Raw genomic sequence first — 12,531 nt, forward strand, 5'->3', positions numbered from 1 at the left:
CAGAAGAAAAAATGGCTTAAGGGTTAAAACCAAGAGATGAAGCAATACCTGGGTCCACACTAGGGTCGGTGCTGTTTGGGTGTGCCTCTCCTGGATCCTCAGTCTCCAAAGTACAGCCCTTCTGACCTTCCTGGTTCTTTTTGATGTGATGGTGATGAACCCTAAGGTGCTATAAAGAACAGTTGCCTCTAAGTGATCTTGCATGGTGGCTGAAGAGCAATGATTTACTGAAGCAGAGTCAGTCTAGTGGACAAGGGTGAGGGGTTCACTTGTTTACAGAGTTTGCTGAAACTAAGGAATGAATACAGGATTAAGTGCAACCAGGATCTGAGGCAAAGTTACAGCTCTGATGACGTGGTCCCCATACATCCTGAGATCCTGAGGACCCCAAGCCGTCATCAAGATTCTATAAAGTTACTCTTTATAATGATGTAGAATATATACCAGAGACCCAGGCAGCAACATGGATTTGCTAGCTGTAAATATATCAAAGATGCTGGGCCTGTCAAATGGTGAGATAAGTGAAGAGTTTTCTCTAAAGTCTAATCCCATCAGATCATGCAAATGAATCTAATAAAAAAACCTGGAGAGGAGATGACTCAGGAGAGAGTTGGTAACCACTGCAGGTTTATCAGAATGCAGATGACTCTATTAACATATCTCTTTTGTTTGCTCAAGGTATTGATTCAACCACCATGTGATCTTTGGAGGCCCACCTCGTTTATAGTGCCTCTCATCAGCCAAAAAAAACACTGAGCCTATCAAGATGACAAAAACTTACAGATAAGCATTGAGAAAACACATCAATGGCACCTGATAACATCAACACAACCAGAACTTAGCCAGGGACCCCCTGGCTAAAACTTCCAGCTCCACACAACAGTGGTACACATGCACACATATATAGGCAGTGAAAAGCTGGGCCAAATATTCTCATTTACACACATATAAAAACTACACATGCGCAAAGGCAGGAGTACTAGCCTTTCACACTCACACACACAGGGCCCTATTACACATACATACACATAGTTCAACAGGGCTTGGCCAAGCGTTTTTCCACATGCCCCAACAAAAAAGCTCCCCACACACATGAAAACCAGTTTTGAGCCTCAGTCTTATGCTCCCAGTTCCATGGAGGCTAAGCAGCCCTTCTCACACTGCGCGAACGTGCACTAACTCAACAGTTTGTGGAAAGATATGCAGTGGCAGGAGGTTATTTCTAGCCCACCAGCAAACTTAGGAAAACAGCTCCTAGATCAAATGGGTTTGTATAACCTGGGGAGGTGGTAGGCAGTCCTTTACCATGTGGAAATAAGAAGCTTGATCTGAGTGGCAGAAGAAAATCTGCTTCAAGGAGAGGGCAGAGGAAGGGAAGGAGAAATCAGCCTTCCTGGAGAACAGTGGATAGGGTCACTGTGACATGGGAGGGAGAGGAAGAAGGTGAGAAGTGCAAGTAGAAAAGACATTGGTCAACTGTTTTAGAGGCACAAAGATGTGGGGTATGCTGATCCTGACAGGTTCTGACAGTATGAAGAAGGATGGCAAGGGTGATTGAGGAGAGAAGAAACTGTGCCTTCTGTGCACAAAGGAGGAGGGAAAAATCAGTTTAACTGGAGCATGTAAGGTCCTTCAGAATGTGCGTGTGGGAGGGGTGTCCTTTCCCTCGGTTTGTTTTATTCTGTTGCTGTTCCTTTGCTCTTTCCCTGCCCTTACGCTGTGCATGTTGAACCAACTCTTGCAGCTGCCGGTTGGTAACTGGGCAGTGGGCTCTGGTGTGAGGCCAAGGGCCAGGCAGGAGCAGGAGCCGCTGCCAGGCAGGAGGGAAGCGCCGGGGCCCTGGTCTTGGGTGGCAGCCCACGCGGGGTGTGCGAGAGGCGTAGGCTCAAGGCAGCCACTCATCAAACAGCTTCCCAGAAAACCCTCTGGACAAGGGTTTCTTGTAGGGCTGCTGGAGATCTGAGACCTGGGGGAGGAGGTGTCCCGAGCTGTGTTGTTTTTCAACGTTTGGAGTCGGTTCACTGACTGGCATGGCAGGGTTATGTATGCAGGAGGGAGGTCATGTTACAATTCTCAATGTTAAAGCTGTAGGGCCTGATTTCCACTTTCTCTATTTCCATGTGGGCTAGGCTGAGGTAGGACAGACAAAGGTCAGCACACTTTATACTGCTTATAACTTCGCTCTCATGTGCACTCAGCATCCTACAGCCCCATACAAAAGCAAAGATGGGCAGCAGTAGTAAATAACGATAAGGGCAGACTGCAGCCCAGCACCTCCCTGTCTGTCCCTGTGTGAGATTTGCCAGGCCTATGATGACTTCTTTAAATACTCAACTCTTAGAGAAGCATCTTCACTCACTTTATGCTCCTTGGTACTGCTAGAGACACAGGTAGCAGCCAGTGAAGTTTGGTACTTGATCTCTTGTAATTCATGTGGAAGCAATTTAGGAGGTATCTGACTGGGCAGCAGAACCGATAGAGCTGACTTCTTGGTCATTGCATCTACAGCCCAGCACAGCAACTTAAATATTCATAGATTTCAGTTGAATTTAATACATTGCAGCAGCTAATGTAGGTTTCTTAGGCAATTACCAAGACTCTCTACCTATGAACACTTTTCTGCTTAGTTCTCTATTTGCTGTAGGGTATGAGACTACATATCCCAATTTATCCCCACTAAGAATGTTTAAGACCAAGTTGCAAGCTATTGAGAGTTTATACAATGTCAGTAAAGTAACCACAGGATATTTATGGACGGCATTGCCTCTAAAGAATGCTAAAGGGGGGGACTCTACCGTAACATAACACCATGCTGGTTGGAACCAATATTTGATTAAAACTGTACCTTTTCACCTGTTTTCTCATCTATGCTAGAGGCACTTCTGAACATGAAGATACATCCTCAGAGCCCTCAGGTGAAAGTACCATCTTAGGAGCACAGAAAGGTGTTGTTTTGGTTTGTGTTTTTTTGTTTTTGTTTTTTTTTTTTTTTATTTTTCACTAGGCCACTATTATCAGCTTCTGAAATTAGATATGTCAAGGTGACAAAAGTGCTCTTCCATCACCAAATCTGAGATTAGCAGTGCCTCTGCTAGCTAGCCTGGCTAGGTTATCAACAGTTTATGGTTTTCCATTTTACAAGGTGAGCAATTATCCCAGTGAAATTTACTGTTTCCCCTATTTACCATGGCCAGCAGCATAGTGGAAACAGTAAAAGACACTGATCTAATTGTCTTGCCACACTCATTAAGGAGTCTGTTACATGTGATTGCAGCTGGGTGTCTTGTCTGGGCAGCCTGGATGTGCTTCAAGCTGCATTAGAAGCCTGTTTGCCTGGGGATCACTGTCATGCCAACAGAACAGCAACAAGTTACGGGCTCCATACAGTTACACCACTTGCTTCTGCATTGCCTAGAAACTTACTCCTGGAGCACAGGTTCAGCCTAGTTTGTGCGGGTGGGCCAGAGGATGATGTATACATTCACTGGAGCAATGCATAAGCTAAATTCACACGTCATTCCTTAGTCCGTGATTGTTGCCTACCTTCTAGGCTAAAGGATACTTGCAGCCATGCTTGCCTCTACCTCTCATTGCCCAGCAGAGAGCACTGTAAGAGCAATATTAGAAACTGAGCCACCGTAGAGCCGGGAGGAGTTAGGCTTACGAGATTTGATCTTTAACAGATCCTGCGCCTGTTCTCTGACTGCATCTCCAGTTCTGCCTATATATGCCTATCATCCATCCTGGACACTTTGACGATATTCTGTCTTGTGGCTCCTGTTTCTCTTCACAAAACAAATCTCAAAGGGGAGATCAGTTCTAAAAAGCTCAGGCATTGATGACTTTTTTCTGAAGCCCTGGAAAACAAAGCCATTGGTGCTGTTTGAGTGCCTCGCTTGTTTGAGCCAGACAGCAGAAGTATTACCTGCTCCCTGGCTGTCATCACCTTTACCGTCATCTTCCTCAGCCAGGTGGAACAAGGAGGTACGTCTGCTTGTATCTGCTTGCCCCAACAGCTGTACAGATGGTCTGTCTAGTGGGCTGCCTCTCCTTTCCCATTGTTTCCCAGTATTGATCTCAAACTGGGACGAATACTGACTGTCCAATCTCTCACACTGCCTCACATGCCCAGTGGGATTTTGTTAGAAAGTCAATCTCTTCCTTGCTTCAGCCATACATTGAATTTGAGCTCCTGGGGTACCCCACACTACAGTGTGTCTGCTCTTCCATCACACAGTGCACTTCACCTACGAGCACTGTAGAGTGTAGGTATTTAGTCCAGGAGATGCAGCTATAGGCAGGAAAATCAAGAGGAAGACAGGTTTTGTGGCTGTGCTATGAGCATATCAAAGCACCGGGAGAATGGGCCAGATCTGGGAAAGCGCTATGTTCCAGACACTGTTTTTATAGCATGTTTAGTATTTCTAGGGAATTTCATGAGGATAAATGTGCATACAAGCATTGTGGCCTCCACAGATCAGACACCACAGGAGCCACATCAGGGGAAGTTCCTCAATTACTCCCTTGCCAGTACAGCATGAACCCAACCAGGAAAGGGTTGAGCTAGCTATTCTTGGGACTTGTTTTGTCTGGTGGCTTCCTACAAACTGGAGCAAGGACTCACCAACTTGTTCCACATCATTAGCAGCTGGCAGCTGCCCAACCATTACCAGCGTAGTCTGGATTTCACCCAGCAACTTTGAGATGAAAGACATCGCAGTACCACTGCACTCACTGGTTTAGGTCCCAGTCCAACTCCCAGTGAAGTCAGTTACTCTTTTTCCACTGAGTGCAGCTGGAGCTGGGTCTGACATTTCTGTAACAGTTCTGTCACAAGTCCTCAGCTAGTTGAAATATTGGTTAAATCATCCAACACAACAGATAGATGCCTGCAACTCAGCCATTTTCTGGCATTCAAATTAAAAACAGCAATGCAGTCCGGAAAGAGCACGAGGAATTATGTTTCTTTCCTGAAAACACCGAAGGTCTGAACTTAGAGCAGCCAAAGCACCTGGTGAAAGGAATCTAGAGGCCTTCATTAAGTGGGTGTCTGTTAGGAGGCTGATCCATCTGTTCTCTTTTCCAAAGTGTATCCCTGCCAGGAGCACCATCAAAGAAATCTCTCTGGTAGTGATGAAGACACTGATAGCACTCAGCTGCCCTAAAAGTGGCTGAGGTCATTGCTCAGATTTTGGGAGGGGCCTTGGGAGAAGTGTATGTCTAAAAGAGTATGCAAAGTCTAGGACTGTAGGAGCATGCAGGACATATGTGTATTTTTACAGACATAGCAAGGGGACACCTCACCTGGCTATTCTGTCAGCAAAATGTTGTTGAGAGTACTTCGAGTGATTTAATGAACATCCTAAAGGCTGTAAAGTATACACACATAATTTGAATTCCTTCTATGTGTCTCATTCTGCAGTGAGCAATTATTGACTCCTCCTGTTTTACATGTGGAAAGCTGAAGCACAGGCACAAACTGAGCATGCAGAGATGAAGCCAGGGCAGACTGCTTTGCCCGAAGGTCAGCAGTTGTCTGTCATAACATGTACTGCCTCCAGTCATCTGTGCTCAGATGATACAGACAGAGGGCTTGGTTTGTTAGAAGACTTGGCCACTGTTACTAAACATCTTGTCATTGCTAAAATGGGCTTAGCTCCACTTTCAGGGCCAAGACACCAAGAAGCAGCTATCATTTTAGATACTGTGTCATGCAATCACTGCAGGGCTGACCCAACACCAGGAGCAGCAGGCTGTCAGCACAGGAACAGGAAAGGCATTCAAGGGAAAGTGAAACTGGGTAAAATTAAAACTGGAAAAATAAATTTTTTCCACACTAACATGGAACTGGATTCAGGAGCTTGTGGTAAGATGCCACCGAGGCCATGGATTTAGTTTTATGATTTTTCTCTCTAGAAGAATAGGAGGTGCAATTAGTTGGAACAAGTGACTAAGAGCCCTGAAAGTCCTTGGTTATTTGGAGACTAGTAAAGACTGCCTATGTACAGCCTGGCTCGGTGCTGACTGAACAATACTCCAGCTATTGTCTGTGGGAAGACCAACTCTGCTTCTGCTATGAACATAAGAAAATCCTGGTGACTTCACAGTGTGGACAAGGATGACCTGTAGCATAATGCTGAGACACCTCAGTATTTTTCCCTCGGTAGGATGCATGAAACTCCTGGGGGTCTGTGAAGAATACCAGGAACCCTGTAATAGCCTTCTCCCAATAGCCAGCATTACTGAAGTGCAGTGGGTGAGCAAAGTTCCTCCATCCTTGGCAGTTCCATGCAAATATAGCTTATATAGCCAACTATAGGCAGAAAGAATCCTGATTTCCAGAGAATGAAAAGGGGAACAATGGAAAAGAGTAGCAACATCCCTCTCTGAGCCCACTTCCCTCCATCCCCATATCAAGCTTCTCTGCAGGCAAGACTAGGGTTAATAGGAAACATATGGGAGTGGAGTCTGTGATCCAGAGCTCCAGGACACTAAGGAGCTACCTGGATCCCATTCAGGAGTGAGCTCAGGGATCAAACTTCTCATGAATGGGGAGTGGGCTGGGTGGGGAACTTAAAAGGTACAGGCTCCAGTTTGGTGCTTCCCACCCTCCCAGGGCAACACGCCAGTCCAAGAGGAACGTTCCAGTTCCAGCACAACAAAGTGTGAGAGTCACTAACCATACCCTGCATCTTCCACACAACATCTATTTCCTGCGCTACCCAAATTAAATTTTTAGAACTAGACCCATATTAAGCCATTAGGGTTGCAGTGTGCTAGTCCATTCTGTTCTCAAGCTCTGAAGCCTTAAGGTGCTTCCATGAAGCTACATCTGCAAGCAGTGGACTGACAGCAAAATCAAATGCCCTTCAACTTTGGTGAAGCTGAAGCCTGAATTCAGAATTTGGTGGATTCCCCCACCTCACTGATGACACAGCCAGAGCTCTCCACTGATTTACACTGTGTCTGTACAAATAAAGCCCTATCCTCTTTTCTGCTCCATATTTTTTTTTCACCCTCTTTCCTTCTTTTTGGATTTCCTTCCTTTTGTCTATCCCAAGAACAAGCAACCATTACCAAAGCCCACCACTCTACACTTAAATAAAATCCAGCTAAATATCTGACTTAACCAGCAAGGGACAGCTGTAGAAGACCATCTGAACAGAGTGAAGTTGTCTGTCCTAGATAGCAAAGAACTGGTCTGAAGTATCAAGGAACAGACCCTTAGATGATGCAAACCAATGGTGCAGTTATATTGTCTTATACACCACCTACAAATCTTGGTTTTGGGTGAAAGAGGGGAAAAATGGCCACAACCAGAACCACTGAATAATACTATTCCCAAAGCTGGAGAGAATTTGTATCCACACCCGACCTTCACACTTGATGCCTTTTTCCACAAGGAGTGCAAACACAAATTGTGGACTCAAACACCTTTTAATTGAAATTGCATAGGCTTGTTTTGTGGAAAAATGGCAGCTTGTTCCTGTACCAGTTTTCTCTGAGCCACACTGACATCCTTTTGTTATTAGCATCTCTCTGGCCAAGCTTCTCTTTCCCTGGGGAGTCTGGAGGCTCTGGCAATCACACTACTTCCTCACTATGTCCTCATCTCAGTCATTGAATGCCAGGGTAGTGTGAGAATGCTGCAATGCATATACAGACAATGCATCCAGTGCCATTTTCAGCTGCAAATTCACATGAATACCTCAACTCAGTGTCCTTTTGGTTAGAAAAGCACTGGCATTAGACAGCGTGCTCTGGGCCTGTATAATGGCTTGGGGGCTCAGAAAACATGAGCCATTCCTAATGTGCCACTGACTTTCTGGAAACCTGGAACAATTCTCTGCATGTTTACTCAGGGTGTGACCTGTTTGGAGCAGGTGCTGAATCTCTCCAGAGTTTAGCAAGAGGGGACACTGGTCCTTGCTGGGGTCTTAAGACAATGCTATAACACAAGTGAACAGCATAACTGTTACACAGAAGAATTGGAGTTGCTTCCAATTTAAACCATAATATCACGGTGTCAGACTGCATCACCTGCATGCTCTTGTCATCCTCCAACTGGAATTACAGCAGCAAAAAGGTGGGAAAAATTTTCAGTGTGACAGTGATCTGAGTATCTCTTTCCCATGTTTGTCTTTGTTTGCAGTTTAACTAACAAACTACCTGCAAGAATTAAATTAAATATGCTTCATCTCAACAATACGTCTCACCTCCCTGGATTTGCACATCATCACTTGATTCAATCTTTCCCTTAAAAATAAAAAGTGTTTTTTTAAAGAGGAAAAAAAATTAATTTAAGTATGGGTGGAATGCACAGAGGAGATGAGCTCAGTTACCAAACACTGCTGTTTTATTAGCTAACATCAGCATAACGTGCTTAGTAAAATGGCTGCCCATCCCATCAGATTTATTGTCTTGCACATGTGCTTTTTTATTATCATTAAATTAGTTTTAAACATTCCTTTCCAACCTTTCCTGTCTCTTGATTTTTGCTGTCCTCGCTCCAGAATTAAGGAACAAGGTTGTAACCAAGCATTTTCCATGCCTCACCATACAAGGTTAACTGGGTTATTCCAGGACTGCTTCCTTTACCTCCTCTCCGACATCCTGATTCTGCCATGAAGTCTGTGCACAGACCCCCTGAAATTAATGAGCCTCTAGCTACAGCATTAAAGCTCTGGGTGACCTCCAGATTTATCTCAGTAAACCCTTCTGTCCAACATGGCTTTAAAAAGACTTGGTCTAATAGCCCGAGATTAGGATTAAGTTTTATAGAAACAAGAGCAGTAATTGCTACGGTTTGAGCCTATTTTTTCCTGGGTTTGTTTTTTATTCAGTGGATGAGGATTTTCATTTAAATATTCTCTGTAATGTTACAATCTGGATACAAGAGCAATGAGCCAACATGGATTTTGCATTACAGCAGTAAACCCAACAAGGACCGAGTGTCCTATTGTTACAGCTTTATCAGCCCTGCCTCTTTTTCTATAAATTTGACACTGTTGATCACCAGATCCTTCCAGAAAGTTCCTCTTGCCCCACCTCCCCAAACTCCAGAATACACTGCAGTGCTCTGAAATATCTCAGGATTTCTTTTGGGACCATGTATGGACCGAAGGATCTGTCAAAGCTCAGTCTTTTCCCTTTTTCCTGATGCTGAAGGGATGCCTCAGTGTCATGGCTGCAACGAGCCTCCTCAGTCACATCAAGCCCCCTTAGTGGTATTTCCACAGGCAACCTTTTAAGCTGTGGATCCTGTATGAGCTGTGTGCATCTGACCACCAGGACTCTGTAAGATGGGCCTCCACACTTGCCATCTGTCAGAGGCTGCACCGCTGTGTGTGGTGCGTGCACGAGTCAGGAGCTTTTGCTCTGCTGGGGCCGCCAGCCTGGAATGTGCTTCCTCCTGAAATGTGTCTCACTGACACTCTACTTTAGAGGAGCTCTTTTATTTTTTCTCAATTCTGTGTATGTGTGTGTTTTAATCACAACTATGGGTATTTTATTGCTCTCTTACTGTGCCTTTGTCTTTTTGTCTGTCTGTAATTTTATTCTGGGACTAGGCTGGATTTACTTAATGAGAAATGGTTTTATGATTGCTCTGCAGCTTCCCACTCTTCCAACCTGTGTGCTTTTGCAGAAGGATGGTTATTTATAAAGAAAACTGCACATTGTTATTCTAACTGCACATTTCAGCACAGCTGTTAGAAGAGCTGGTGAACCAGCACAGACTGAAGTGCCCACAGCACAAAGACATCACCTGGCTCCATGTTTCATTTCCCATAAACCAGAATAAATGGCATGGTAATAGAAGGGGTGGGCTAGCCATTGGCCACAGGCATTCTATAGGTAGATTTATGCTGTGACTGCAGAGAGCCTGGGTCTAGCCTGCTCTGCCTCTCCTGCATGTGGTTAAGAAAAGAGCGAGAGAAGGAGAGAGGAAATTAACACAACAGAGAACTTGAAATAAAAGTGTTTTATATCATCTCCTATAAAACAACCCATAAATCCCTGCCCTCCTGCTCCACCCCTCACATGTTTTTCATTTTGCTGGCTGGCTGAAAAACAGAGAAGTGTAGGGTACAAAGCACATATTCTTGGTGGGAGAGGCTCCCCCCTTCCCTATACACTTCCTACTCACACCTTGTCCCTGTGCCTACAGCACGGCATTCTCTTCTGGTGAGCAATCAAAACATGGAGGAATTCAGAATTTGTCTACCATTTGCATAGCTCTAATTCCTCCCACTCAGGGATCTCTGCCCCTCTACCAGCATCCTCAGCTGTATCGGCCCAGTGCAGAGGAAAGGCAGTCACTTGGGCAGAACGGCTAGGACTTCTCAGCCACCAGTGTAGACCACAGGTAACTGGAAGAGTAGAGCACCAGCAAGGCCCCCAGGCATACAGATCTGTCACACCAGTGTTGGCACAGAAGGTCACCACAGGGAGCTGCCCGCAGGACCCCAGAAGGGTTTAGGCAGTGTCTTCCACATCCCACCCCTACACTCTGCAAACTCGAAGCCCTTCAGAAACATACATCCCCCCTGGATGATGCAGCAGACATGAAGGGTTTCTGAAGAGAGCAACAGCAAATTTATTTCTGTCCTGGAATTAACTGACTCATTTAAGTAGCTTTTCGGAATAGTAAGTTTCTAATGCATGAACATAACCTAAACATCAAAAGTGCTGTGTAAATGCTATTAATTACTTTCAGTAGAGTTGGATAAACAGAAATGCTAATGCCTCAATTCCAGTATTTACAGCTATGAGAGTTTTGCCATTGGAAAGAAACTGCAGCTGAAGAAATTGTTAGATCCACATTCTCCATAGACTTAGAGGCCCAGTGTCCTCTGAAGCTCTCAGGAGTCATAATGCTGTCATTGCTAGCACAGATACTATGATGGAGGCTTTCTTTGCTAACAAGGGAAATCACAGACAGCAATTAACTTCCAAGATCAGGTAGGTTTTGCTGCTCCCACCTCTACCCCCAAGCACACCTCACCAGAAAGAATGACCTGGTGTAATTGCAGGAGCCGACCAAACAGAGAGGGAGTGAAAACGCCTGCCTGACTTGCACAGAAATGTAGTTGCCTTTTTTTTTTTTTTTTTTAACAAGATCTGGTAGGACAAGCTCCAGGCAGACGCCAAGAACATCTTGTTCAGAGGCAAAGATTTGGAGCAGGTTTATTCCCATGTCCTCTCCCTCCCTGGGTGGGGATTTAGACCAGCTGATACCCATTTTCTCCAACCAGCTGGTGAGATACACTGTCAGACCTGGACTGTGTCAGACTTCAGTTCCAGCCCTTCTGGGAGGAGAGTTGGGTTTTGTTACCATGGCAGTTTGGCATGTAGCTAACCTGGTAGTGACTCTGTGTGTATATGAGAGCCATTCAGACAAATACAGTTCAGACCAAGGTTGCATGAGGGTGGAGGCAATGTACTTTAACAGCTCACTGTACAATGGCTTTTGCATTTTCCACTTCTCCCAGTGCTGCTGGGCCTCATTCTGCCTTTGGCACTGGTATCCAAACCAAACCATCTACCCACTACACTTTGTAAGCTGCCATCCTAGCACCCAGCTTTTGCAGGCTTAGCAAGTAACAACCTGCTAGTGCTTCCCCTCAAAACCACTTACACATTTCCTAACTTCAGACCTTGCCATAAATGGATTCAGCACATGGATCTGCTGGCAAACTGGGGAGTTCTCTAGGCTCTTATTGGAATTCATGCCAGTCACCTACAGAAGTGGTCCTTCAACCTATGCTCTGTTTTCCAACATGCTGGCCAAGCCAATCCATAAGGGAAATGTTGGATGGGCCCTAAATGCCACTGCAGTTGTGATACATTTTAGCCAATTCTCAGGATTCCACTGCAGTTTTGATCCTATTGTCAAGACCTACATGGTTCACAGTCTAAGGGGATAAGGCAGGTAAAAGAAGGATAATTATTCCTATTTTATGGATGTGCAGAGATGCCTGCAGGAGTTGGCAAGTGGCTGACTGCAGGATAAGCCAGTGTGTGATTTTATTGTATGTTGGCTACTGTGAGAAATGCACTCATTGTTAATCGGTGACTCCATAGCAAATGTCATTGTTTGATATAGTTCACATTTCTTTGTGAAGTGAAACAATGAGGAAGGTCAAAGGATGAGAATGAGTTAAGAGGGTAGGGGAAGCAACATGAGTAGATTATAAAAAATAAATTAGTCACTGCATTCAAGGCAAATGGCAGCCTGTTGATATATCCCACCCAAAAGGGGACTGAAAAAGTGACCTCATGCTGCTTGTCAAATATAATCCCATCCCTCCCATGACTACCTAATGCTACAGCTCCATCTGTCTGGAAGCGAGTCCCCACTGCATCAGGGCCAGCTTTACCATAGAGACAGAACAGTGCTAGTATTTTTTAATGACTACATATTATACAACCTACCCTGGTCCAGACATTTTCCAGTAAATCTAGGAGCAGCAAAAAATACTAAGTCCTGTACTGTAACATGTATGTGATACAGAATGGTTGTGTGCTTAG

Source organism: Tyto alba, unplaced genomic scaffold, assembly GCF_018691265.1.
Source record: "Tyto alba isolate M040663 unplaced genomic scaffold, T.alba_DEE_v4.0 Super-Scaffold_20000042, whole genome shotgun sequence".
In the NCBI taxonomy this organism is placed as follows: Eukaryota; Metazoa; Chordata; class Aves; order Strigiformes; family Tytonidae; genus Tyto; species Tyto alba.